The following is a 27,201-nucleotide window of genomic DNA, read 5'->3' on the forward strand; positions in this document are numbered from 1 at the left end:
CAGGGTTATTGTCCAACATGCACACGGAACCATAGGTCTCTCCTGCAGCCCCTCAGGACCCAGAAAATCCATACATTTCGAGAAACGCTGGCCCCAAATCCTTCCTCCCTTTACTGACCTGGTTATCGAACAAACCACCCTCATTTGCACCCACTGAGTCCAGTAACTACCCCTTGTGGCTCTGCCCGGCTCACTTCTCCTGCCTCTCAAGGCAGACTGGCCCCTCAGCTCTAGCCTCCTCCTCTCTCCAGGCCCCTCTCTTAGGCCATGAACCCCAGCCCGATTGTTTCCATCCCCCTCTCGTTGTGGCCAAGAAAACAGGAAGCGTCTGAGTCACCCGTTGTCCCCTGGGCTTTGGTTATCTGGGCCCGAGTTCTGGAGTCAGGGAAGGACAAGGAGGGAAGAAGTTGGCTTCACGGAAGCCTGCTGTCTTGTAGAGCCCACGTTTCCAGCACTGCCTTCCAGCTTGAGGGACCCTAAATAGCAAGTGTGCCTGGATCCTCCCCAGTTCTCTTGGGATAAAGAAAGAGCATTACCTCAAGATCTGGAATTTTAGAGTTGGCTCTGCTCCCCACTGGCCCTGGGCCCTTGGGCTTGTCCAGTGGTTCTCAGTCTTGATTATTTATTAAAATCACCTGGAGTGCTTTAAAAACTACCGTCCCCTGGGTTCCACCCCCAGAGATTCGGGTTTAATTTTTTTTTTTTAATTTTTTTTTTTTCAACGTTTATCTATTTTTGGGACAGGGAGAGACAGAGCATGAACGGGGGAGGGGCAGAGAGAGAGGGAGACAGAGAATCGGAAACAGGCTCCAGGCTCCGAGCCATCAGCCCAGAGCCCGTTGCGGGGCTCGAACTCACGGACTGCAAGATCGTGACCCGGCCGAAGTCAGACGCTTAACCCACTGCGCCACCCAGGCGCCCCTCGGGTTTAATTTTTAAAAGCTCCCCCGATGACTCCAAAGTGCAGCCAGGCTTGGGAACCGCTCCCTAAGCCTCAGTTTCTCGCCCATCAGGGCTAATGATGCCGACTTTCCACAGCTGCCGAGGAGCAAGATCTCCCGGGTGTGTTCGGGCACATCAAAAATGTAAACACTGGTGTGATAAGTCTTCATGTGTCTGCCTGTGGGAGGGCTTAGGCAGAGGTGGGGTACCCCGAGGGTTCCCTTGGCCTTTAGAACCCAGGTCAAGATGACAGCATCAGGACATTGACAAGTGTGCTAAAGAACATAAGCAACCCTGTCTCCTGTCCCTCTGGGATCGTGCTCCCAAGTGCCAGTCACCTGAGCAGAGGAAATTTAAGGGGAAAACAGCAGGTATCACTCCTGGCCCGGGCCCCAATGAGTTCTTGGTCCAGTGGAGGAGAAAAGCAGGAATGCAATGGCCCAAAATACAAGGCAGAGGGATAAAAGGGTTCCAAGAGAGGAAGGTCAAAGCGGAGAATGAGATGCGTTCTCACCGGAGGGAGTAAGGAAGGCTTCCTGTAGGAGATGCCATCTACCCCAGGGGGCTCCAGTAGGGTCTGGGAGCTCCAGACTGAGTTACTGAAAAGCAGGAACAAAGGCAGAAAGGTAGGAGGGAAAGTGCATTCAAGACTTCCCATGGCCGCCTGGGGGTCAGAGTGAGCATGGAGGGGACAGGACAGGCAGGAGGCCAGCTCTTCCCCCTTGGGAACATACGAGTATATACTGTGGGACTCCATGTATGAACAAAACATGCACATTTGTTTTACACTGGGATCTCATCACTCCATATTTCAAGGATTTGTTTTTGATGTCTTTTGTTTCAGCTGGTCTGTGACTGTTGTCACCTGTGTGCCTGGTTACCTATCTATCTATCTATCTATCTATCTGTTATCTATCTATCATTTATTTATACATTTCCCCAAGTTTTTGTGCCTGGTTATCTTTGATTATAGGTTGAACATTTCTTTAGAACATTACCTTTGGAAATTACTTGATGCCTAAAGTGATGTCATCTGCCTTCAGCTGGGATTCCTTCAGGCATCTGGGGCACTAGCAACCTTGGATCATGGTAGTTAGGTGTTCAGGCTTAAGACTTTGCGGTTTCCCCCGGGGAATTCAAAGCCAGCGTATAGAACTTGCAAGGGCCCGTTTGCTTCTGGGTCGCCTTTACTCTAAGAGTGCAATCCTTTGGATTTCCCAGTCCTGCATGGGGTCTAGTTCCCAGTTCTCTACCCTAAGTTCTGTTCCTTGACCCCCTCCTGGCTCTCAGGGGCTTTACCCCACTTCCTGTCCACTTCTTCCAGATCAGCAGACTCCTCTGTGGCAGAAATGCCTCCCGATGCTGGACTCGCTGACCAGGCGATTTCTTGATACCTTGCTAGCTCTTTGATGCTTTTAAGATTATTTAAACTTAGGGTCGCCTGGGTGGCTTAATCAGTTGAGTGTCTGACTTCAGCCCAGGTTATGATCTCACGGTCTGTGAGTTTGAGCCCTGCATCGGGCTCTCTGCTGTCCGTGCAGAGCCCGCTTCAGATCCTCTGTGTCCCTCTCTCTCTGCCTCTCTCCAGTTCATGCATACGCATGCTCTCTCAAAAATAAAGAAATGTTAAAAAAATAAAAATAAAAAAGATTATTTCAACTACTGCAGCCAGTTTTTCTAAGTTGTCTTCAGTAGCAAGGTTGGTCCAGACATCTAAATCTGCCTTTGCTGAAAATAATGGTCCTCTCCAATGTGATTCTACAGTAAGAGGGTTCCTACTTAATTTTTTAATCCTATAATTGTACCTCTTTGTCTTTTAAATCCAGAAGATTGATAGCCAATTAAATATACTTATTTGCTATTTCTGACAATATGAAAAAATGTTCAAGGCAATAATACCAATACGAATAAAAACATGCAGCGAGAGATATCCAGCCTTCATCCACCTGATGTATTTGTTTCCGGTCTATGCAGTTCTTTGGGATCTCACTCCAGCTGTTCCTCAGGCTGCTGGGGCTGCCCTAGGCTACATTCTCCCTATCTAGGCTATTGCTTCCAGGAGAAATAAAACTGGGATACCCTTCTGGACTTTAAATTCAGCTTGCAAATCCTATTATTCTATTTATGAGCATCAACTTTTAACAATCTCCTTTGGGAAGTCTTTGAATAATGTTTGGCCCAGTTTATAAACTTAGTTAATCAAATATCTGGGGCACCTGGGTCGCTCAGTCGGTTAAGTGTCCGACTTCGGCTTGGGTTATGATCTCACGGTTCATGGGTTCGAGCCCCACAATGGGCTCCGTGCTGACAGCTCGCAGCCTGGAGCTTGCTTCAGATTCTGTGTCTCCCTCTCTTTCTGCTCCTTCCCTGCTCACACTCTGTCTTTCTCTCTCTCAAAAATAAATAAACATTAAAAAATAAAAAAAAAACAAGACAAATGCATGAAACAAGAGAATAAATTTAAAAAATTATTCAGTTATATACATTCAATTAATAGTTATAAGGCTGTTGCTCTAAAAGACCACATTACCTTACACATTACAAACATTAGAGTAACAAATACACACTGTTGACCTCAACACAAAAATATCAATGTCATGGTCAAGTAGCTCACATCCGTAGAGTCAAACGTTCTACAGACTTCCCAGATCTTCTGGTGTAGTTTCCTCCCAGACCGATTGGATTTTGCATTTGACCCTTAAACTAGGTGTGATAGGCAGAATAAGATCCCTTCTCCCCAAGGTAGCCACAGCCTTATCCCCCAAACCTGTGAATATGGTACCTTACATGGCCCAAAGGACTTCGCAGATGTGATTATGTTAAGGATCCTGAGATGGGAGATTAGCCTGCATTATCCAGGCAGGCCCAATGTAATCACAAGGGTCCTTATAAGGGAAGAGGAGGCAGGAGAATCAGACAGACAGGTGATAACCAAAGGAGAGGTTGGAGTGATGCGATTTCCGGCTGAAAGGGAGCCAGAAGCCAAGAAATGAGAGCCAATTCGAGAAGCTGAATAAAGGTGAGGGAGCAGATTCTCTTCTAGAGCCTCCGGCAGGAATACAGTGCTGCCAACACCTGATTTTAGCCCAGGGAGACTTCCGATGTCCAGAGCTATAAGAGAATATATATATATTCTCTCTGTCTCTCTCTCAAAAGAAATAAATTATTTATTTATTTATTAATAAATTAAATAAATTATATATTATTATATAAAATATTATAAAATATATAAAATATTATATATAATATATTATATATTATAAGAAAATATCTATATAATATAATCTATGTTATATATTATATTATTATATATTATAATAAAATATATAATATAATATATATTATATATTATATTATTCTATAATATAATGTATTATATTATATATTATAATAATATATAATATTTTATAACAAAAATATATTAAAATTTATGATAATATTTATTATAAATAGATAATAAGTAAATAATTTATTTCTTTTGAGAGAGAGACAGAGAGAGTGCACGTGTGCAAGCGGGGCAGGGCCAGAGAGAGAGAGAGAGAAAATGCCAAGCAGGCTCCTCCATGCCATCCGTGCAGAGCCCGACATGGGGCTCAGTCCCATGAAACATGAGGTCATGACCTGAGCTGAAATCAAGAGTCAGACGCTTAACTGACTGAGCCACCCAGGCGCCCCTTGTTTTAAACCACTAAGTTTACGGTAATTTGTTACAGCAGCAATAGGAAAGTAATACACTATATAAGTATAATTTTTCATGTGACCCTAAGATGGGTCATAAGACCCTAAGAATTCAGTATGAGCCTAAGATACATAAATATACGTTCTATTGAATTTTAAGGACTTTTAAATGATCGCAGCAATAAAATTACTGAAAAAAATGGAAACTCAACTTTTTTTTTTTTTTTTTTTACACAATTGTGTTTGCCCAGCACACCCCACTGAAGAGGTGAAGTTCTGCTCCTTAGAACCCGCCCTTACTGAATGTGATTGTTTGGGTTTGTTTCTGATCAGACAGGGTTCACATTCTACAGCGGACCATCCTCCATTCTTGGAATGTGGTTTCCACAGCTACTGAGTTTCTCATGCTTTCCAGGCACCCGAGGGCAGCTGTAGAAGTCAGTTCTATCAGCGACTTTAGGAGACAGGTCCCCAGAACACTGGTAGTGGCAGCCACAGAGAGCAATCATGATGTGGTGTGGTGAGTACAGGGACAGCCAGCTGTGTAGAACATCTTTCCATCATAGAGGAGGGAGAGCGGGAGGGGGCGGTCAGGGCGATCTGGGACACATGGGCTGGGAAGGGGCGCCACACAGACTGAAACTGCACCCGGCCAGGCTGGGAAATATGAACGAAGGGTTGCCATGCCTGGGGGCCCTTGGTGGGGAAGTGAGGAGACCCAGGCTGGAGCTGGGAGGGATCCCTCTGGAGCCTAGTCCTTCCGTCAGCTTGGTTTTAGTCCCAGCCCTGTCTTGTCCCTCAGTTTCTTCATTTGAACAGTGTTATTCATGCTCGAACCTTCCTCTCCACAGGGAGGCAGGAGGCCACTGGGAGGGCAGGCAGGAAGATAAGTCCAGGAAGCTTCCGTCCAAGAAGATAAGTCAGGCTCCAGCCGGTGCAGCCACTGGGAATCTGAGCCCACCTACCTTGGAAGGAATCCCTTGCCTGCTCCCCACTCCGCCAAGCCCATGCCCAGGCCTTCACTTGCACCGATGGTAAAATTGGCAACAGACCCAGTAAGGGGTGTGTGAGACTCCAGACTACACCGAATGCACCAGAATCTGGAGGGGGTGGGGGTTGCAGTTCTGGGAATCTGATCACCAGGGGACCTTGGAGTGTCACTCGAATTTAGAACCGCTGGGTCCAGGCTCAGGACTAAAGTCTGGGTCTACACGGACTGCCCCTGACCCACCCCCTTTCACTGACAGGCTCACGCCTCAGGCCTGGCATGCTTATATTATAGTGACATTCTCTAGGTCCACCTTCCCACGGTGTCTTTGGGGTTTGTGCAGAATGCCCAGTTAAATTTTAATTCCAGACAAGCAACTTATACTTTTTTTTTGGTAAAAGTATGTTCAAAGATGTGCATGGGACATACTTATACTAAACACATTACTTGTCGTTATTCTGAAGTCTAAATGACCCAGGCATCCTATAGGTCACCTGATAACCCTGCCGCCTAGGCCTGAGGCATCTTCCTAGTTGTTCAGACATACTCGTGCCCCCGGTGGATACGCCGATGCTGTAAGCTCTGTGAATTGGGCCTCTCCGCCTCTGCCCAGGAGATTTCCTACCTGGGCCCGGCATCGCTGGCTGAAGTATCCAGGGAAGCCTTGCAAGAGGTGACCGCCTTGAGGATCGAGTGGTCAAATGAAGCCTGGAAGGTGTCCCCATAAAGGGGACCAGGCTGAGAGAGGTTTGCTTCTAGGCTCTGACTCCCTTTAGGCCCCCAAGGAAGGGGGAGAGGGTACGTTCCACCCCTCCCCCTCCCCTGGCACTTCCCTACCCCTCTACCCAGGTGCCCAGGATGGTGGGAGGGCTCAGAATCAGTGGCGGTGAATCTAGATGGAGTTCTGGAAACAGACGTGGCAAGATAAGGATCCCTCCAGATGGCTCTGTCTTTGACTGGATCATCTAATTCGGGGCTTCCTTTGGGCCTGTTTCCTGGGGAGAGGGGCTGATGGCCTACAGAGGGCGCCCTCCCCCACAGGTCCCACAGGTCCCCATCTTCCCCTTGGTGCAGGCGGTGGTGGAGAGTGACGAGAGGAGTTTGGGAGACAGGTCAGACCCATGAGGAGGGAACTCACCCAGGTCAGAGGTTCCTAATCTGTCAGAGCCCCCACTTCCTTTATAAAATATTGAGGATGCCCTTTTCACCATCCTGCAACGAAATTCACAGATATTATAGCCAATCCAGAGACACAAATGAACAACAAATGTACGGCTTTGATTGTAATAGAAAGGAGAAATAAAAAGAAAGCAACTGAGAATCAAAAATGTATTTCGGTCTTTAAATGTTTAAGCATCTCTACACTAGGGAGGACTTCAATGTTTAATTACCTCTGGCTTTTAGCTGTAAACAGAAGCCCTGAATGTGACAGTAAAATGTAGGTACTTGCAGGGCAGTTGTTCTGGTGGGTCAAATACCTGCCGTGATTTTCTGAAAAGGGAATATTTCTTTTTTTAAAAAAAGTTTATGTATTTAATTAATTTTTTTATTTGAGAGACAGCGCGTGTGCACGCCAGGGAGAGGGACAGAAGGAAAGAGAGAGAATCCCAAGCAGGCTCCATGCTCAGTGCTGAGCCCAACTTGGGGCTTGAACCCACAATCCCGGGATCATGACCTGAGCTGAAAACAAGTAGGATGCTCAACCGACTGAGCCACCCTGGTGCCCTTATTTAGTTAGTTTTAAGTAATCTCTACACCCAACATAGAGCTCAAACTCACAACCCCGAGATCAACAATTGCATGATCTGGGGCACCTTGGGTGGCTCAGTCGGTTGAATGTCCGACTTCAGCTCAGGGCATGATCTCGCAGTCTGTGAGTTCGAGCCCTGCGTCGGGCTCTGTGCTGACAGCTCAGAACCTGGAGCCTGCTTTGGATTCTGTTTCCCTTTCTCTCTGCCCCTCCCCCGCTCGTGCTCTGTCTCTCTCTCAAAAAATAAAACATTAAACAAAAAGAGAGAGATTTAGTATGAGGGCCTGGTTCATGCGCTTGTGGAGACCGTACAGTCCCATGGTCTGCCGTCAGCAAGCTGGAGGCCCAGGAAAGTCGGTGGCAGAGCTCCAGTCTGCAACCAAGGGCCCGAGAAGCAGGAGCGCAGTAGCATCAGCGCTGGCCTGAGTCAGGCGTGCTGACGTCCAAGGACAGGAGCAGGTGGATGTCCCAGCTCGAGCAGAGAGCACATTCGCCTTCCCTCTGCCATTTTGTTCTATTCAGACCCTCGGACTGGAGGACGCCCACCCACAGTGGTGAGGGCGATCTTCTTCACTCCGCCTATGGATTCAAATGCCAATCTCTTCTGGAAACACTCTCATAATCACACCCTGAAATACTGTTTCCCCAGCTATCTGGACACCCTTTAGCTCAATCAAGTCCACGCATAAAATTAACCATCTCAGCCCTCCTGGAGGAGGTGGGATTTGGACCATTTTGAAGGACAGGTAGGACTTTAAGAATCTGAGATTGGGGGGCACCTGGTTGGCCCAGTCGGTTAAGTGTCTGACTTTGGCTCAGGTCATGATCTCACGGGTCATGAGTTTGAGCCCCACCTCGGGCTCTGTACCGACAGTGTGGGGCCTGTTTGAGATTCTCTCTTTCTCTCTCTCTCTCTGCCTTGCCCCTCACTTACACGTCCTCTCTCTCAAAATAAATAAATAAACTTAAAAAAAAAAAGAATCTGAGATTGGAAGATAAGAAGGGCATTTCAGTTGATCACTCTCAACATCATAGCTGATGATGTGGCCCTTGTGGTGGGAACACATTCCACAGAAGCAGGGAGGCCTGTGGGGAGGAATGGTGAGGCATGGGGCACCTCTGAGGCTCTGAGGGGCTCTGATGGGAGAGAAGGCTGGATTGAATGGAAACGTAGGCTTTATCTGGAAGGCAAAGGGTAGCTTCAGAACAGGGAGGGTCGCTGCAGGGTCGGCATTTTCAGAAAGGTCTCTGTGGTACGAACGCACGTTGCATGGAGAGTTTGAGGCTTTTGCTGAGGTCTGAGTGAGATCCCGTGGGTCCTGCCCAGAGCAGTGGCCGTGGGAATGCACGTAGGAGGTGGCTGAGTGAGGGGTGAAGGATGGCCCCCAGGCCGGCCCCAGCCCAGAGTTGAGCATGTGAAGGATGGTCACTGGGCAGATGTGGGTGGCTGCAGGGGACTCTATAGCTTTCCTCAGTCTGGGGAAGAGGTGAGATCTCCCCTGTCCGGGGTCTGCTGGGGACCCATCAGACGTGATGGGTTGGCCTGAGGGGGAGGGCCAGGAGAACAGGGGCTGGTATATCATGGTAACACTAGCTAATGGAACATAGAACACCTGTACTCCCAACACACGCACACGCGTTTCAGTGCCTTAACCCAAAACGGTGTTCACCCTCATAACACCCTAATTCAGGTGTTCCTGGTTGGCAGGTGACTCTTCTTCATGGTGACCAAGGCTCTCTACCTTGTGGCTCTATGAGGGCCTTAGTGTGCCCTGTACTGTAGTCAGCATCCCTGAGAGCGTATACAATGGCCCCCGTGCAGAAGAAGATTCCGTCGAGCCAATAGAGAGCAGTGATTCCGTTAGGGATAGTGAAAGTCGTCCTACACAATAACCCGCCTCTCGTCTCCCTCACACCACCCACGAAGGTTTTCAAAGGCAAGTGCAGATCAATTTGTTTATATTTCTTTGTATTTTGTATTTTCTTTATTATTTTGATTATGTTACAATATCATAGTCATTTTTATACGATTATTTTTGGGTTGGGGAACAAATCATCTGAGTTTCCATTATTTTTGATGGGGAAATTCACTTTGATACACAGTGCTTTGGATTATAAGCATGTTTCCAGAATGAATTATGCTCGCAAACCAAGGTTTTACTGTATTAGTTTTCTGTTGCTGCGCAACAAACGATCACGCATTTAGCAGCTTAGAGCAACGTGCGTTGATTAGCTACAAGTCCAGGTGGGGATAGTTGGGCTCTTTCCTTAGAGGCCTCAAGGCCCAAATTGAGGTGTGGCTGGGCTGGGCTCTTATCTGGAGGCTCCACGGAGGGTGTGCTCACTGAGGTTGTTGGCGGAATTCAGTTCCTTGCAATTGTAGGACTGAGTGCCTGTTTCCTTGCTGGCCGTCGGCTGGGGGTTGCTCTCAGCTCTAGAAGCCACTTCCTGGTCCATGCGTGTGGCCCCTCCACTTGCAAAGCCAGCAGCGATGTGTCGAATCAGAGCTCTCTGATGTCCCCTTCTGCCACCAGCTGAAGAAAACTCGGCTTTTAAAGGGCTCGTGTGAGTAGACTAAGCCCACCCAGATAATCTCCCCTTTGTCTCATGCCGCAACCACAGGAGTGAGATTTCACCGGGTTTGTAAGTACCACGCACACTCGAGGGGGGGGGATCCTATAAGGCCAAGGGTCAGTGGGGATCATTCTTAGAATTCTGCCTCCCACAAGGGCTCGGGCTGGGTGACTTTGATCCTAGTTCCCTCCTCTACAAAGTGCAGATCATTTCATCACGTGGGAATTAAAATTATTAATCCATATACATTAGCAAACGTTTGCCAAGCACCTTCTCTGTGCTGGGGGCAGCTCCGGGCACCAGGGCTACAGCTGCAAATGTGATAGGCCAAGGTGAGGTGCGTGGAGGGTCAGCAGGACCACTGCCACTCAGCCTGTGCTTGGGTGGCGGTCCCAGAGTCGCTGGCTGTGGGCTGACATTTCAGGCCTTCGTCTCCCTTGGTCTCCTGGCCTCCCCCATCCCTCTCCCCCTGCAGCCTGGAACTCCTTGTGCCCTCCCCAGGCCCAGGAACAGACATGTCCCTGTCGCTGGGAGGACAAACCACCTCCCATGAGCTCAGGCATGTAGAGTAGTGGCCTCGGCAGCATCTCTGTCCATCAGCTCCACCCAAGTATCCAGAGAATTCGTCCAAATGTCTCCTGGGACATTTGAGGTGACTAAGATAGGACGCCTGGGTGGCTCAGTCGGTTGAGCGTCTGACTCTTGATTTTGGCTCAGGTCATGATCTCGCGGTTCGTGGGTTCGAGCCCCACATCGGGCTCTGTGCTGACAGTGCAGAGCCTGCTTGGGATTCTCCCTCTCTGTCCCTCCCCCACTCGTATGCTCTCTCTCTCTCTCAAAACAAATAAATAAACATTAAAAAAAAAAAACAAAACGATTAAGACAAATACCTAATGACTGCTTCCTCCAGGCCACCCTCCTGGCCTGCCCATAGCAGGGCATGTTCCCTCTTGGGTGACCGTAGTCCAGTCTGCTCCTCTCCTGCGGCACTGTGAGCCATTGTCCCACTCCGCTGGGGGTCCATATCTTACCTCCATTCCTGGTCTCTGGCTGGAGGGCTGCCAAAGAAAGTTGTCTGAGGAGGCAACTGACTGAAGTCCTGTAAATTCCAGCCTGGGCTCCTGTACCCCCAGCTCTAGAGAAAACAGAGGCCCAAATAGAGGCTCTTGCTTTTGAGTGGCGGCTCTAAAGGCCTAAGCTCTTACCTTCCTCTCCTTACAAGTCCCAGTTAAAGGACTCCTTCCTGTACATCTGCCTCCCTCCCCTCAGGTCTCCTTCTTGCCTGAATCTTCAATTCCAATCCTGTCTCACTGCCGGCTGTCACCCAAACTCGAAAACACTCACCATTTCCCCGGTCCTAAAACGTCCTCCCTCCACCCTGCCTCACAGATGTTTGATGAGTGAATAATTGATGGTGGCTGATGAGCAGAGTGGGAAGAGGGCCGCCTTCAATCTTGGCTCTTCCTCAGGGATTTGTTGGGGAAGGCTCTGTTCATCATGGTGGGTGCGCCCCGAGTGATCCGGTGCTGTATTGTGGCTCAGACACTGGAGTGGAGAGCTGGGTGGGGGGCACCGGGGGTTACTGGCATAGGCATCAGAGAACAGAGAAGGGTCCTGGACAGCAGTCAGGCTGAGGGACGTGGCCTAGGACAAACTTGGCTCTCAGAGAGGAGGGGTCACGTAGGCACAACAGGGTTGTGTTGGGTCGTCCCTGGGGAAGGGGATTTCTTGGTTCTGACCAAGAGGGGCCATGGCGGAAGAACATTTTTTAGAAGGGCGGAAAACTCCTGCTTATTACCTATTCTTTCCTGTGAGATCATGAGCTATGCTTTGGGAGCCTTAAAACATAGGAGAACTTGGCAGGGGATTCTACAGGTGGTCTTGGCAGGTGGGGACCACAGCCTGGGAAACACGGCTGGGCTGGTTGTGCACAGATCCGAGCTCTGAATGACATGGCGCAGGCCTCCTTTCCCGAGAGCGGGGGCTGCGTCTAGCCCGTAGAGGACACGCACGGTCATAGATACATAGATGTACGTATGTACTGCAGGTGAGTGCTAGTCGTCTTTCTGGAGGCTCTCTGCCGCTTTTCCTTCGGTCCAGGTAGCAGAGAGCTGGGCTCAGTGGAATGGACCATTGAGAAGGTGCGGGTTCCCTGCGATGGCCCAGAGCGAGAGGCTGCTGACCTCAGGGGGGAGGAATGCAGGTGATGATGGACAGAAGGGAGAAGGCTGCATTCTTTCCTAGCAGAGATCTGCCAGGCGTGAGCACACGTGTGTGTGTATGTGTGTGTGTGTGTGTGTAACAGGAACCCCGGAGAATGCCATTTCAACGGCTGAGCTCCAAGCCAGCTCCCAGGAAAATTTCAAATCAAAAGACACTTCTTGGTCTTGCTTCCTGCTGTGTTCCCAGTGCCCTCAGGAATGGCTGGCTGGCTCTCAGGGGCCGACGCTAGGCGGGCAGGGCTGCTGGTGTGCCCAGCCAGGGCTCCTGTTTGAGGTGTCCCTGCCAGGTGTCCTGTTCTCTGCCCAGAGGCCTCCCGAGGCTCCTACTGCTCTGTGGTTCTGCCATCTTCAATGCCCAGCTCCATCCCGAGGTCTACACTGAGTGTTTGCCGTGTCCCAGTGGTCGGAAGGGTAGACGGGGGGTGGAAGGTGTGCTCTGATTCAAGGGCAGACAGAAACCGGGCCTGTCACCAGGGCTCATGCCCAGGAAGCCAGAGCGCAGTCACAGGCCCCCACCTAGCCACAAGCAGCCTGGCGACAGTGTCCGGCTACAATGCGGGGGTTCTGCTATTAAAGGAAGAAGGCGGGGGCGGGTATTGGAGAACAGTTAGCGTTTTGTCCCCAAAGCAAGAGATATGGAGAGTGTGGAGGCAGGGAGACCAGGTAAGAGGCTATCGTAGTAATCTGAGTGAGAAGTTACGGTGGCCTGAACTAGCAGGTGGCAGCTGGGGTAAGACACATGGAAGGATTCGAGAAATAGTTAGGAGGCAGAAGCAACAGCATTTGGTATTTTTTTTTTTAATTTTTTTTTCAACGCTTATTTATTTTTTGGGGGGACAGAGAGAGACAGAGCATGAACGGGGGAGGGGCAGAGAGAGAGGGAGACACAGAATCGGAAACAGGCTCCAGGCTCTGAGCCATCAGCCCAGAGCCTGACGCGGGGCTCGAACTCACCGAGCGCGAGATCGTGACCTGGCTGAAGTCGGACGCTTAACCGACTGCGCCACCCAGGCGCCCCAACAGCATTTGGTATTAATTAAATATTGAGGGTGAAGGAGTAGCAGGGGTCAGGGACAATTTCTGTATGTCTGGCATGAAACTTGAGCACATGTATTCAGCAAACATTTACGGACTCGATCCCACATGGAATATACCATGCTTGGAGATGAGTGGCATTATGTCTGTCCTCATGGGGCGTTGGAGGAGAGAGAATAACCCCCTGGAAACAGTGGGGGAAGCTGTCAGATGTTTGGAAACCAGTCAGGATGGACAGGGGGTGAACAGGATTTCAGGGGAAGCAGAATTTACCTGAAGGCATTAGGGGTATTTGGCGGGACTGAGCTCTCCTAGAGAAGAGGCAGGCATTCCAGAGTATGCAGGAGGACCCAAGACGTGGAAGTAGCCCAGATGATCAGAAAAGAACTTTCTAGTGATGGTAGCAATCACCATGGTGCAGAATGAGCCCTGGCTTTGGGACCATATGGATGCGAATTCAAATCCTGCCTCTGTGCTCACGTGTTGCTGGTGGAATGAGAAACTGGATCGATCTCTATTGTAGACTATTTGGCATTATCTATAGAAACTGCGAACACACGTATCTCTCAACCTAGCAATCTACCTCTCTCTCTCTCTCTCTCTCTCTCTCTCTCTCTCTCTCTCTCTCAAAATAAAGAAATAAACTTAAAAAACCATCTGCCAACCCCAAAGTTACTGATTGTGAGGACCTGCTGTAGATCTGGGTCCCAGGTTCTGATCAGACCTGGGTTGGAATCCAGCCCCCCAGGAATTTATCCTACTGATAAAACCCAAGCATGTGTGAAGCAACACATATATATAAAGCTATTTATCGTAGCGTTATTTTTTGTGATTGCAATAAGATTAGAAATAACCCAAATGCCCATCAATATAGGATTAAGTACATAAATTATCTAATGCCCTGGAATATTCTGTGAAAAAGAATGAAGTTACTCTCTATGCACTAATAGGGAAAGTTCTCTAAGGTACATCGTGAGTGATAAAAACCCAAGTCAGTGGGATGAGCATCTGGCTTTTGATTTTGGCTTAGGTCATGATCTCACGGTTCATGAAATCGAGCCTCACATTGGGCTCTGAGCTGACAGGGCAGAGCCCGCTTGGGATTCTCTCTCTACCTCCCTCTCTCTGCCCCTCCCCTGTTTGTGTGCTCTCTCTCTCTCTCTCAAAATAAATAAACACGTTTAAAAAAGCAAGGCACAGATCAGTGTGTATAGTTCACTACCATCTGGGTAAAGAAAAAAGTGGGGAGGGATGTCTGTGTATTTTTTTAATTATTTGCTTGTATATACATGGCATATCTTTGGAAGGGGCACACGAAGTCAGTTGCTTTCAGGACAGAGAACTAAGTGGCTGGGAGGCCCGGTTAGCAGGCAGACTTTTTACTGCACTCTTTTGCATGTTTGGAATTTCGAATTATGTGAATGTGTTATATATATCCCAGCCCTGCCATTTGATCGCTGTGTGACTTTAGGCAAGTCGCCTGGCTTCTCTGAGCCCTGGTTTTCTCTTCTGTAAAATGTTGATAACACCATCGGCCTTGTAAGGATCATCAGGGTCGCCTGGCAAAAGGGCAATGCCACACACACCCCTCCCTCCTTCATCCTTCCTTCACCATCCAGTTGCTAAGCCTTGTTGGCTCAACCTACTGCCAGGTATGAGCCACCCCAGGCCTAGCAGTGTTTGGGAATCAGGGTGAGCTATGGTTGACAACTCTTCCTTTGAATCCCCAATCAACCAAGATGGGGGGCTCAGGAGGAGCAGGTTTGGGGGTGCAAAGCGTGCGTCCAGTTCTGGTCAGGCCGAGGGCGGCATATTCTGGTAGAGCTCGACATCTGGGCTGGCAATAGGGATTTGCGTGTCTTCAAACCCTTCCACTTAAAAGGAATAATAGTTATAAGAACAATAATTGCTAACATGTATCGGGCACGTATGAGCACCAGCTCACTTAAATCTCTTAGTGATGCTTCCAGGTGAATGCTGTGATTATCTCCAAAGTAACGCAGTTATGAAATGGGGGGTCTGGATTCCAACCCAGGTCTGATCAAAACCTGGGACCCAGATCTATAGCAGATCCTTGAAATCAGTAACTTTGGGGTCGGCAGATTTTTTTTTAAGTTTATTTATTTATTTTGAGAGAGAGAGAGAGTGAGAGCGGGCACACCAGCAGGGGAGGGGCAGAGAGAGAGGGAGGGAGAATCCCAAGCAGGCTCCGCACTGTCTGTGTAGAGCCCAACGCGGCGTTTGAACTCAAAAACCATGAGATCATGACCTCAGCCGACGTCAAGAGAGTCGGATGCTTAACCAACTGAACCACGCAGGCGCCCGGGCAGATGTTTTCTATAAAGGGCCCGATAGTAAATATTTTAGGCTTTGCAGGCCACTTGGCATCTGTCATATCTGCTCAACTCTGCCGTTGTATTGTGAATGCAGCCATAGATAATCTGTAAACAGTCGCGTGTGGCTGCGTCCCAATAAAACTTTATTTGGGGACACAGGAATCTGGATGTGATGTAATTTTCATGTGTTGTGACATTTTATTCCTGTTTTGATTTTTTCCCCCAACGATTTAAAAATGTAAAACCATTCTTTTTTTTGAAAAATTTTAAATGTTTATTTATTTTTGAGAGAGAGAGAGAGAGAGAGAGCACACGCGAGTCGGGGAGGGGCAGAGAGTGAGGGAGACGCAGAATCGGAAGGTTTCAGGGTCTGAACTGTCAGCACAGAGCCCGATGCGGGTCTCGAACCCACGAACCGTGAGATCATGACCTGAGCCGAAGTCAGGCGCTCAACTGACTGAGCCACCCAGGCGCCCCTAAAAATTTAAAACCATTTTAGCTCATAGGCTGTACAAACACAGGTGTTATGGGCCTGGAACTGTAGTTGACTGACACTCCCCGTCCACAAATTATCTGATAACCGGAAAAGGCACCACTGGCCTTCCTCAGGGTGGGGTTTTGTCCCCCAGAAAGCAGAGGCCACAATGCTAATATCTTCCCTTCACTGTCTGGATGCTTGTCTCCAGAATAGAGGAGGAAGAGGCAGGGCCTGGGCCCTTCCCTGATCAGTCCTGGCCCTCTGAAGACCTGGTTTGTTTTTGAATGAGAAACAGGCCTTCTGAAGGGCCTGACCTTTCCAAGTCAGTCGGTTGAGCGTCCGACTTCAGCCAGGTCACGATCTCGTGGTCCGTGAGTTCAAGCCCCGCATCGGGCTCTGGGCTGACGGCTCGGAGCCTGGAGCCTGCTTCCGATTCTGTGTCTCCCTCTCTCTCTGCCCCTCCCCCGTTCATGCTCTGTCTCTCTCTGTCTCAAAAATAAATAAATGTTAAAAAAAAAATCAAAGGAACTTCCTTCAATGATAGCTACTCTTTTCTCCTCTCTGTTCCCAAATTTTGCCTGGTCCCCTCTTCCCAGCCCTCTTCTTCCTCTTCACTCTTGACCTCTCTCTGTTTCCTTCGCCCTGGCCCCTCCCAACGTGGCCTGAGGACTGCTGCTGAGCCTGTGGCCAGACAGTTCCTTCCTCCTGGGAGTCCCCCTCTCCCACCTGGAGGTACTTTCCTTTCAGATAGATGTCAGCTGTGCGGCTGGGAACATATCATCCTGGGTGACGGTTGGCCATCTGGGAGCCACAGCCCAGGTTCAATGCTCCCAGTGTTGAGAGGGCAACTCCAGACACCCCCGCTTGACGTTCGAGGCCTTTCATGATTTGTCTCAGGCTTTGTTCCCACCCCTGCTGCCCTTACAGCTTGATAGAAGAGAGAATATACTAACCCATTGCTGTGCAATAGAAATACAATGTGAGCCACAAGTGTAATTTGAATTGTTTTAGTAGTCACATTAAAAGAGTAAAAAGAGGGGTGCCTGGGTGGCTCAGTCCGACTTCGGCTCAGGTCACGATCTCACCGTTCGTGGGTTCGAGTCCTGCATCGGGCTCTGTGCTGACAGCTTAGAGCCTGGAGCCTGCTTTGGATTCTGTGTCTCCTCCTCTCTCTGCTCATCCCCTGCTTTCGTTCTGTTGTCTCTCTCTCAAAAATAAATAAACATTAAAAAAAAAGTAAAAAGAAACGGGTGCAATTAATAATATGTTTTATTTAACCCATCACATCTAAAACGTTATCATTTCGGGGCGCCTGGGTGGCTCAGTTGGTTGAGCATCTGACTTCGGCTCAGGTCATGATCTCGAGGTCTGTGAGTTCGAGCCCCGAGTCGGGCTGTGTGCTGACAGCTCAGAGCCTGGAGCCTGTTTCAGATTCTGTGTCTCCCTCTCTCTCTGCCCTTCCCCCGCTCATGCTCTGTCTCTCTGTCAAAAAATAAACATCAAAAAAATTTTTAAAAAAATGTTATCATTTCAACATGTAATCAATATAATAAGTATTGAGATGCTCTATTGTTTTAAATGTTTATTTGAGAGAGAGAGAGAGAGAGAGAGAGAGAGTATGTGAGCAGGAGAGGGGCAGAGAGCAGGGGAGAGAGAGAATCCCAAGCAGGCTCTGTGCAGAGCCTGGTGTGGGGCTTGAACCCACGAACTGTGAGATCATGCCCTGAGCTAAAATCAAGAGTTGGATGCTTAATCGACTGAACTACCCAGGTGCCCCAAGATACTTCATATTCTTTTTTGTTTACCGAATCTTTGAGTGTTCGTGCGCACTTTATGCTACCAGCGCCTCCCAGCTCAGACTGGCCACATTTCAGGTTCTCTGTGGCCACATGCGGCAAGTGGTTCCCAGATTGGACAGCTCAGGTCTAACCTAGCCTCATCCCTAAAAACTGCATGAGTAACTACCACGTAAGTACAAGGCCCCGCTGGACATTACACTTGGAGTTTTCTTTTTGTTTTGACTTCTCAGGAAAAGGTAAGTGGGGCCTTGGCCAAGGGACATCACACCTGTTGGAAACTCCATAGGGGACAACGGAGTCTGGCCCAGGAAGCGGGGAATGGGCTGCCCCTTTTGTGTGAGTCAAAAAGGAGATGCTGTGATGTGGATGCCTGGAGGAAAGCGGGTGGGTGCCCTGGGGGTGCGGGGCAGTTGCCGTGGGCGTCGATCCTCAGGAGGACAGGGCAGTGGGCTCTGGTCCGTGGCAAGCTTTGAACCAAGGTCTGCAACCGCGCGCGGAGTCCCGGCTGGGGGCAGCCACTTCCTGTTACGGGCAGCAGGGAATGTCGCCAGAGGAGGGCTGTGTCTGAGCCCCTCTTCTCCCTTTAGTATCTCGGTCCATCTTTCTCTCTCATGCTCCCTTCCTCTCCCTGCCCTAGAGCTAGTGAGCTGAGTGCCCCCACTGAACAGGCCCCCACTGAACAGAAATCTACCGGTTTCTCCCTTGAGCGCCCAGGCTCCAGTCGACTCCAGGGGAGCATTCTGGGAGAGGTGGCCAGCAGAGGCCGGATCCTGGCCACCTGGAGGCCTGATCACACCAACAGGCGGCCCCTCCCCCACCTACGCCGGGCCCAGCTGTCTGCGGCTTCAAACACTAGCCCCTTCCGCTCAGACTCCCTCATAAGTTACGTGTGAGTATCCGAAGGAGACTCGGGGCTGAGGGAGGGGTAGGGCTGTCCTGGCGCAGGGTGGGCGGCCGGGGTCTCTGGCACTGGTCTGGTATAAAGGGACCTTTCATTCATTCCTGACAGGTGTGTGCTGGGCCTAGGCCTGGCCAGGGCCACCCGGAGCTTTCAGCAGGATGTAATCAGGGCTGAGATGAGCCCCTCCCTCCTGAGACCTGGAGTCAGGCTCTGGCAGAAGGTCATTGTTTCATGCCGGAACCCTATGTGGGGAGCGGAAAGCCCGCCTGAGCCAACTGACCGAAGAGCCGCGTCACCTGGGTGACCAGCTGGTGCAGCCTGCTCATGGTACAGATGGACAAACTGAGGTCCCAGGTGCAACGAAGGAATGAATACCGATGCACGCCCATGGGGCTTATATCCCTATTTTACAGATGGAAAAATCAAGGTTCAGAAGCTCCATGAGCCTGGAAGAGGCTCATGGCAGGTAAGTGGCAGAGCCGGCGTTCCAACCCCAGCACAGTGACACAACTGTGCCTTTTGTCGGGGATTCTCTTTTCCTCGGCTTCTCTAGCCTTGCTTTGGGGCTTTGCCTGACTGAGTTTTGGGACAGGGAGGGGGATTTCAGGGAGCGAACTGAGCAGTGCAGCAGGTGTGTCTCAGGCCAGCAATTGAGATGAGCAAGAAATAAACATTTATTTTTCTGTTCTCTTTACTGTCCATTTCAAGCCCCCTTTGGGGAATGGGAGAACAGAAGGGGGTCGTGGTGCAAACGTGACCTCAGGCAGTGTGGGTTCTTCCCCAAGGGGTGGTTTCAACTTGACCAGCAGGCAGGTTGCTTCTGACTTCAGGGCCACCGTCGGGGGCCCAAGAATCATTCTGTGGTTCTGAGGCCTTGCTGGGACCCAGAAGCCTCTGAGAGGTGCTGACAGAACTTTCTGCCTAGACATGCTCCCCTAGAAATTCCCCTTCTTTAAAAAAATATATTTTTTAGTTTATTTATTTTGAGGGAGACAGAGAGCGAGAGAGCAAGCATGTGCCGGGGGGGCCGGGGGGGGGGTACAGAGAGCGGGAAGAGAGAGAATCCCAAGCAGGCTCCGCTCTATCAGTGCAGAGCCTGACATGGGGCTTGAGCTCATGAACCGAGAGAGCCAAAATCTAGAGTTGGATGCTTAACCAACAGAGCCACCCAGGCGCCCCCAGGAATTCCTCTTCTAAGGGGGGGCTCCCCTTCATGCCAGGGACCTCAGATGTGGCCCAGGGCTTCCCGGGATAGCTCAGATTTCATCAATGGGTTCCATCATCTCTCTTGCCTGCAGCCCAGGGGCTTGGTGGGCAGTGAGGGATGTGGAGACGTTGTCCTTTGCACTCCTGGGGAGTGACCACTAGGGCGTGCTGCTTGGCCGATGGCAGCCAGGTAATGTGTAAAGCCAGGTCCCTTAGGGGGGAGGTGGCCTTCCACTCTCTTTCTCGGGAGCGTGTCACATCATTATTCAACCGTGAGTCCCCGGGGCGGTGGGGGCTATCATGGCCCAGCTGGGTTCTGGTTTCCTGATCAAGCCCAAGGACCAGGGGTGGGCTAGTTTCCCCAAAGGAGAGGGGTGGTCTTGGTTTGCCAAGAATTGGGGAGGGGGTGTCCCCAGGACGAAAGACTTTCAGTTCTAAAACTAGGCTAGTCCCAGGCAAACCAAGATGAGCCGACACCCTGCCTTTTTCCCTCCCTCTCTTGTTCTCCCTCCTTCAGCCAAGTGTGGCTGGACTGGGGAGGGGTGGACTGGACTGGGCAGGGTCCAGGGACCTTCATTTCTGTATTCTATGCTTGGGACAGGTTTCCAGGCAGACCGGGGGGGGGGGGGGGCCGGGGAATAGGACTCCTTGTTGAGTCTGGCTCCAGCCCTCCCCACTGGCCCCAGTCCGAATAAAGGAGTAAGGTTTGTTTCTGGTGCTCTCTGTCCTCCTGTTGAAGGTGGTCCTAGGGACTTATGGATCCATAGGGCCGGGAAGCAGAGCCCCTGGGCCCATCCTGCCTCACTCTGTGACCTTGGGCAGGTCACTCCAATCCCAGTCTCCCTAACTGTGCAATGGATTTAGAAGGTCTGTTGAGCCCCCTGTAGTGTTGTTTTGAGGCCACACAGAGGAGAACCCTGACTCTGCTCCTCCTATTTAGCCCTGGAAAAATCTAGCAGGAGGCCAACAGCTTGTGCTGTTAGGCTTTGGGAAGACCAGGCCAAGGACGAAGTCCTGGGGGTCTGGACAAAGGAAGTAAATTAGTCCTGCGCCAAGAGGCCAGTGGTTAGAGCTCGGGCCCCCTGGGACTTTGACTCGTCCGGTGAGCCCAGCCCTCCTCCCTGCTGGAAGCAAACTGAGGTCCAGAGAGGGAAACCGAAACACCCAAAGAAACACAGCAAGCGGGTCATCAAGTAGGCACTAGATGCCCGGTCTCCTGGCTCCTCCCCAGGGCTGCCTTGGCCCCTTCTCAGGACCGCTAATATTAAGAAGCATGCCCCCCACGGAGCGTCCCCTCCTGCAGGCACACCCATGCCTCAGTCTCCTAAACCTGAGGCACTCAGACCCTCAGCTCTGGCAGGACCCCACGTTCCTGGAACACTTGGCTGGGCTGCCTCCAGGGGGCACTCACGCCCCATCTGGGCGGCCGGTCTGGCTGGAGATCCTCCCGACGCGTGCAGGCTCCTCGCGTAGAGATTCTCAGGAGGGTCAGGAGATTCTCTGCAGAAGTAGGGCACCAAACTTTCAGCTCCATGGTATGGCTCCTCTCCTCATTAGGAGGGGCTCCCCCAGAGAGGTGCAATGATGGGCTTCAGGGAATCTGTGGGCAAAATGATGTGAAGGGGACCCATGGGGTCTTTCTAGGGAGGGAATCTGAGGTTTTCATCGAGTATCACGAAAGGCTGATATACCCGTGGTGGGGAACTCTGCTCTGTGTCCCAGCAGCCCAGGACGGGGGTGCTAACCATGGCTGGTCACTTTGGCATCACCCCGGCAGGGCAGGCAGTGTTAACTTCTCTAAGCACCCAGAGAAAAAGCCGACAGAGGCCCCCCCAACTCTCCTCTCCAAAAGGGGGACCCTTGCAGAAAACTCCCTACCCATCCTGCCTCAGCTTGAGCCGCGTCTGAGGGCAGGAGGAAGCCTCGTGGGTTCACCGTCTGGGCCTTAGTTTCCACCCGTGTAAAATGGGGAAATGAATACCTGCTTCATAGGGTGTTCTCAGAGTCAAAGCTAATTCTCACGGGCTGGGGTCCGTTACCCCTGCAGAGCTGGGTATTGGGGAGCTTCTAGATCATTCTTGGCTGATGCTCCTTTTCCAGAGTCCAGGCCCTCTGTCCTGAAGAGCAGAGACATGAGCAGAGAGATTTTTTTGCTGGCCAGGCCTTCTCGGTGGCAACAGGAAACACGCGTGTGGCATGCACCCCTCTTAATAGGCAGATGGTATCATTAAGCTAGAATGTAAGTTCCCCTAGGTAGCAGTCAGTCTGTTTTGTTCTCTGCTGTGTCGTCTGGACCTAGAACATTACCCAACACAGAGAGGGGTGCTCAACAAGTATTTGTTGAATAACGGATGGGGCCATGGGGGAGGGGTAGCCAGACCTAGCCAGAAACAAGGGGGGGGGGCGGGGAGGGGCTGTGACATTTTTGTGTCCAAAGGCCCAGGTTTCTGGGTGACCGTGGGCATCCTTCTCCTCTCCGGGCCTGTTTTCCGGTCTATAAAATGAAGGGATTGTCCCAGGGGGTCTCCAGGCTCTATCCAAGCCCTGAGCGTTGGTGGGAAACACAGCCACACTGTCTTGAGAGCATGATTTGATAGAGGGGAGAGAGGAAGGCATGAGAGGTCCAGGTGGTCTGAGGGGACAGGGCAGGTGGGAACACTGTGGTGAGACCCAGACCCCGAACTTGGCAGCTGGGGACTGCGGCAGCTTTCTGCTGCCACCCACAGAAGTGTTCCCTCCCTGGCCCCCAGCCCTTCACCTGCTCAGCAGAGGGCGCTACCGGGTGCAAGCTCCTGCATTTGCACTTTGCAAATCAAGCAAATGCCAACATCTGTCCCGCTGGAAGCCCCAAGGAAAGGAGGTCCTGTCTCTACCTGGGACCCTGCTCCACCCTCGGACCTGGGTTGAAATGGCCTTCACAGCTCCCCGGACCCCGGGGAGATAGCGTTAACGTGGTAGAAGCTTCCGTTCACTTTGTGCTATTTTTTAAGCCCCGCCGCTCTCCTTTCTCTGTCTTCTTCTGAGTTACTCCTGGGACTGAGCAGACAAACACTTGTATCCTACAATCTGCTATAAAAGCCCATCTGGGAGGGGAGCTTGGGTGGCTCAGTGTGTTAAGCATTCGATTTTGGCTCAGGTCATGATCTCATGGTTCGTGAGTTTGAGCCCTGTGTGGGCTCTGTGCTGACAGTTCGGAGCCTGGAGCCTGCTTCAGATTCTCTTCTCTCTCTCTCTCTCTCGAATATAAATAAACATAAAACATTTTTTTAAAAGCCTGTCTGGGAATATAATTAGACCTATCTTGCTGTTTAATTTAAACAATGGATTTCATCAGCAATAGAGCATGTATTTCATAGTACCAGTGACCCACGACTATTAAAATGAGATTTCCATCAGTCCTTCTGAGAAAGTTCTAGCATGTGACCCACTGCCCACCCCAACCAGCACTGTCTCTACCAACCACTGAAATAGTGGTAAATACAACCCAATTGCATTAAAAATTACTTATAGTGGGGCGCCTGGGTGGCTCAGTCGGTTAAGCGGCCAACTTCAGCTCAGGTCACGATCTCGCGGTCCGTGAGTTCGAGCCCCGCGTTGGGCTCTGGGCTGATGACTCAGAGCCTGGAGCCTGCTTCCGATTCTGTGTCTCCCTCTCTCTCTGCCCCTCCCCCGTTCATGCTCTGTCTGTCTCTGTCTCAAAAATAAATAAAACGTTAAAAAAAAATTTTTTTTTAAATTCCTTATAGCAAAAGTAGTAGGTGCTTTGGGGTGAACATGGCAGAATTAGGTGAGATTTTTAAAAAAATGAAAACTCTCCCTTCCCCTCCATCTAATATGAACAGTTTAGTGTATCATGCCAGAAGTTTCCATGCACATATGAACTATGCACACATTTATGTAATTTTGTACAAACAAAATCGTAAGTTACGTATTCTTCTACAATGTATATACCGTTCAAGTCTGAACATGCGAATCTCCCCTGTCGTTTGCATGACCTCATTAATGGACATTTGGGGTGTTTCCAGCTTTCTGTTATTGCAAAAGGTGCTGATATGACACTTTGCACCTAACCTTCGGGCACTTGTATGAATTTATCTGCAAGACAGCTTTCTAGAAGAGGAATTACTGAGTCCAAGAATATATCAATTTAAAATCTTCATAGAGGGGCGCCTAGCTGGCTCAGTCAGTGGAGCGTATGACTCTTGATCTCAGGGTTGTGAGTTTGAGGCCCACGCTGAGTGTGGAGATTACTTAAAAATAAAATCTTAAAAAAAAAAAAATTCATAGCTCTCACCAAACTGCCAAAATCAAAGTTTTGTTTATTTATATGTTGTGCAGTTGTCTAATTCACCACATCATGACCAGGCCATCTTTCCGATCTTTATCTGATGGGTGAAGGTTGTATCCCAGTGTTTTAATTTGCATGACTTCAACTGAAAGTAACATAGAACACTTCTTATATTTATGATTTTCCTGATATCTGTTGCCTCACTTTTAAGTGGTCTGTTTCTTATTGATTATAAAAGCACATTACATATGAAGGACATTGTCAAATTAATCTTTGGCTTGTCATAATTACTGGCAAATATTTTTTCTGAATTTGTTTTATTGATTTATGTTTCATTCCCAATATCTATGTAGTAACGGCTATCAGAATTTTCTTTATGAAGTCCTGGCTTCTTTGCTGAGTTGCATTTTTATTTATTTATTTTTTTAATTTTTTTTTTCAACGTTTATTTATTTTTGGGACAGAGAGAGACAGAGCATGAACGGGGGAGGGGCAGAGAGAGAGGGAGACACAGAATCGGAAACAGGCTCCAGGCTCTGAGCCATCAGCCCAGAGCCCGACGGCGGGGTTCGAACTCACGGACCGCGAGATCGTGACCTGGCTGAAGTCAGACGCTTAACCGACTGCGCCACCCAGGTGCCCCTGAGTTGCATTTTTAATACTACCACCCCAGTGACTGGGATGGTCCTCAATCCACACACTGAGATTGAGGGGAGGAAGCGTTTTGCCATTTGCAGCTGAAAAGCGAGCGGTACAGAGGGCCTGCAGATATCTGGGGCAGCCAAGAGACCGCATGGTGTGGTGGAGGAAAGTCTAGACCTTAGTGCTCCTCCCGGCTGCCCTGTCCCCCTTTGGTGCTAATTTTTCCAAATGCAAAGTGACGGGGATAAGAGGATTGAGCTCCAAGCTCACTTCCTGTGTTAGCATTCAATGAGTCTGTTCACACCGGGTGTGCCCTCGCACAGGTTGCTTCCCATCTTGGGCATTATTTCTTGTCCTCCATGAAAGGTGGAAGTAGAACCGGGTGAAGGTCAGGTCCTTTCCAGCTCTGATATGACTCCACAGCTGAGTTTCCCAGCATTCCTGTCTCAGAGGCTCCCAGGGAGCAGTGAAGAATACCAATACCTGGTCTCCCCCCCGCCCCTGCCTTCCAGAACAATTAGATTGGAGCCTCTGGAGGTTGGGTCTCAGTAGGTCTTAATGCTCTCAGCTCACTGATGCTCCCTGTGTCTGGGGTGAGCCTGACCAGCAAACTCCAGGAGACCCTAATGCCAATGCTGCAGGTTCAGAACCGCACTTACAGTAGGAGGTTGGCAACACCAGCATCCCTGGGCAGCTCCTGAGAAACGTCGTCTCACGTCGACCCTCCAATCTGGCTTCCACCGTGTTTCTGTGCTGCTTGGGTAAACATACTTACCTTCAGATGCAGGGCTTTGGAAATTACACTGTTTTATTTGCTTTCTGACAATCCATCAAGTCATGCACTGATGATCTTGCCAGGGAGAAAGGGACAGGTTACCCTAGACCCCGGAAAGGATGGGGAGTCCTGATTCAAGTGCACTTTGTGGTACAGGCCAGGCACACAGGGGCGGTGTTTGGGAGTCTGGGGGATGGTGACGGTGCGTTTTTGTTCTATCTCTAACACAGAAGGGAGAAGGGAGTGAAGGGATCCAGCTCAGCTACCAAAGAGTTCCCTGGGCTTATGCATATTTGAAATGGATCTTGGGTGAGCCTCAGTTTCCTCATCTGTACAGTGGGGCTAGTGATGCCTCCTCCTCTAAGCTATTCAGTTTTGGGTTGAAAGCATTCAAGCAAAGCAGCTAACCTAGCACATCATAGGTGCTCAAATCAGTCCAGTCCAGCCTTCGGTGGGGGCTTGCCGTGAAACAGGTTATGGCCGGATCTTGGTGCTGGGGACACGCGTTGTGCCTGGTGAGGTCAGACAGACCTGGCTTCCCCTCGCCAGCGATCATTTCATCCCCGTGCACCTCAGCCGGCTTGTGTGTTCAACGCGGAGAGTCCAACCACTTTGGCAGCGTTATCATAAGGATTAAATGGGGCCACGTGTGTGAAGTGTGGAGGCCAGCGCCAGGCCCAGAGCCAGCAGCTCTGTCTACCCTGGGGGGAGCCCTGGCTTCAGAGAACAGAGTCCCCTTTGACTCTGCTGGCCACCGCGGTCATTCCTGCACAATCACCGAGCGCTGGAGAGCAAATATCCTCGCCCCACCTTTTCCTTGGCTGCAGCCCCTCCGGCCAGCCGGGTTTGGGTTGGCGGGCAGGGCGAGTGGCTCGGCTTTGATGTGAGCCGTGTTGAAGCTGGGAGATGGAGGTGCGGGGCTCCCGGCCTGCCTCGGTAGCTCAGGGCCAGCTCCTGCTCTCCCCCAGAGCCTGGCACGGCCCCGCTGCCTTGGGCCGGTGGAGGGAGGTGACTTGGCACCAGAAGTTCCTCATACCATCCCTAAGACATGGGCATGGTTGTTATTCCCATTTTATAGATGAGGAAACTGGGAGGATCGCTCCTCAGCTCTGGGGACCACCAAGGCGCACAGGAAGGCAAAAGTGCCTCCTGATTTACTGTGAGTCTGAAAGTCCGAAGCATTCTCTGGAAGGCACTTTGTCTCCGGAAGCCCATGATTTAGATGGGCACATCAGACCCCAGAAGGGCTAACACATGCCCGCACAGGTGTCCCCGGCATCTGGCCCTGCACCCATGCCAAGGGAGCAGGGAGGATGAATCAGACGTAGCCTCTGCACGGGCATGAGTTCAAATCCCAGCTCTGCCTCTGGCTGGCTACAGGGACAGTTCCTCTGGACCTCAGTTTCCCCATCTGCCAAATGGGATGTAGGGAAAGTTAAATAAAGTATTGTGTGTGAAAGTGATTTTTAAAATTGTACTTGGCTTATGCAAGTGAGGCATTATTAACACTCCCAGCTAAAATCCAAGTCCCTGTCACTGAAGCATAAAAAGCACAGGAGAGAGTGCGAGAGGGGCTTTGGCGACTCA

Source organism: Herpailurus yagouaroundi, unplaced genomic scaffold (genome assembly GCF_014898765.1).
Source record: "Herpailurus yagouaroundi ecotype Mexico unplaced genomic scaffold, PumYag 184, whole genome shotgun sequence".
Classification (NCBI taxonomy): Eukaryota; Metazoa; Chordata; class Mammalia; order Carnivora; family Felidae; genus Herpailurus; species Herpailurus yagouaroundi.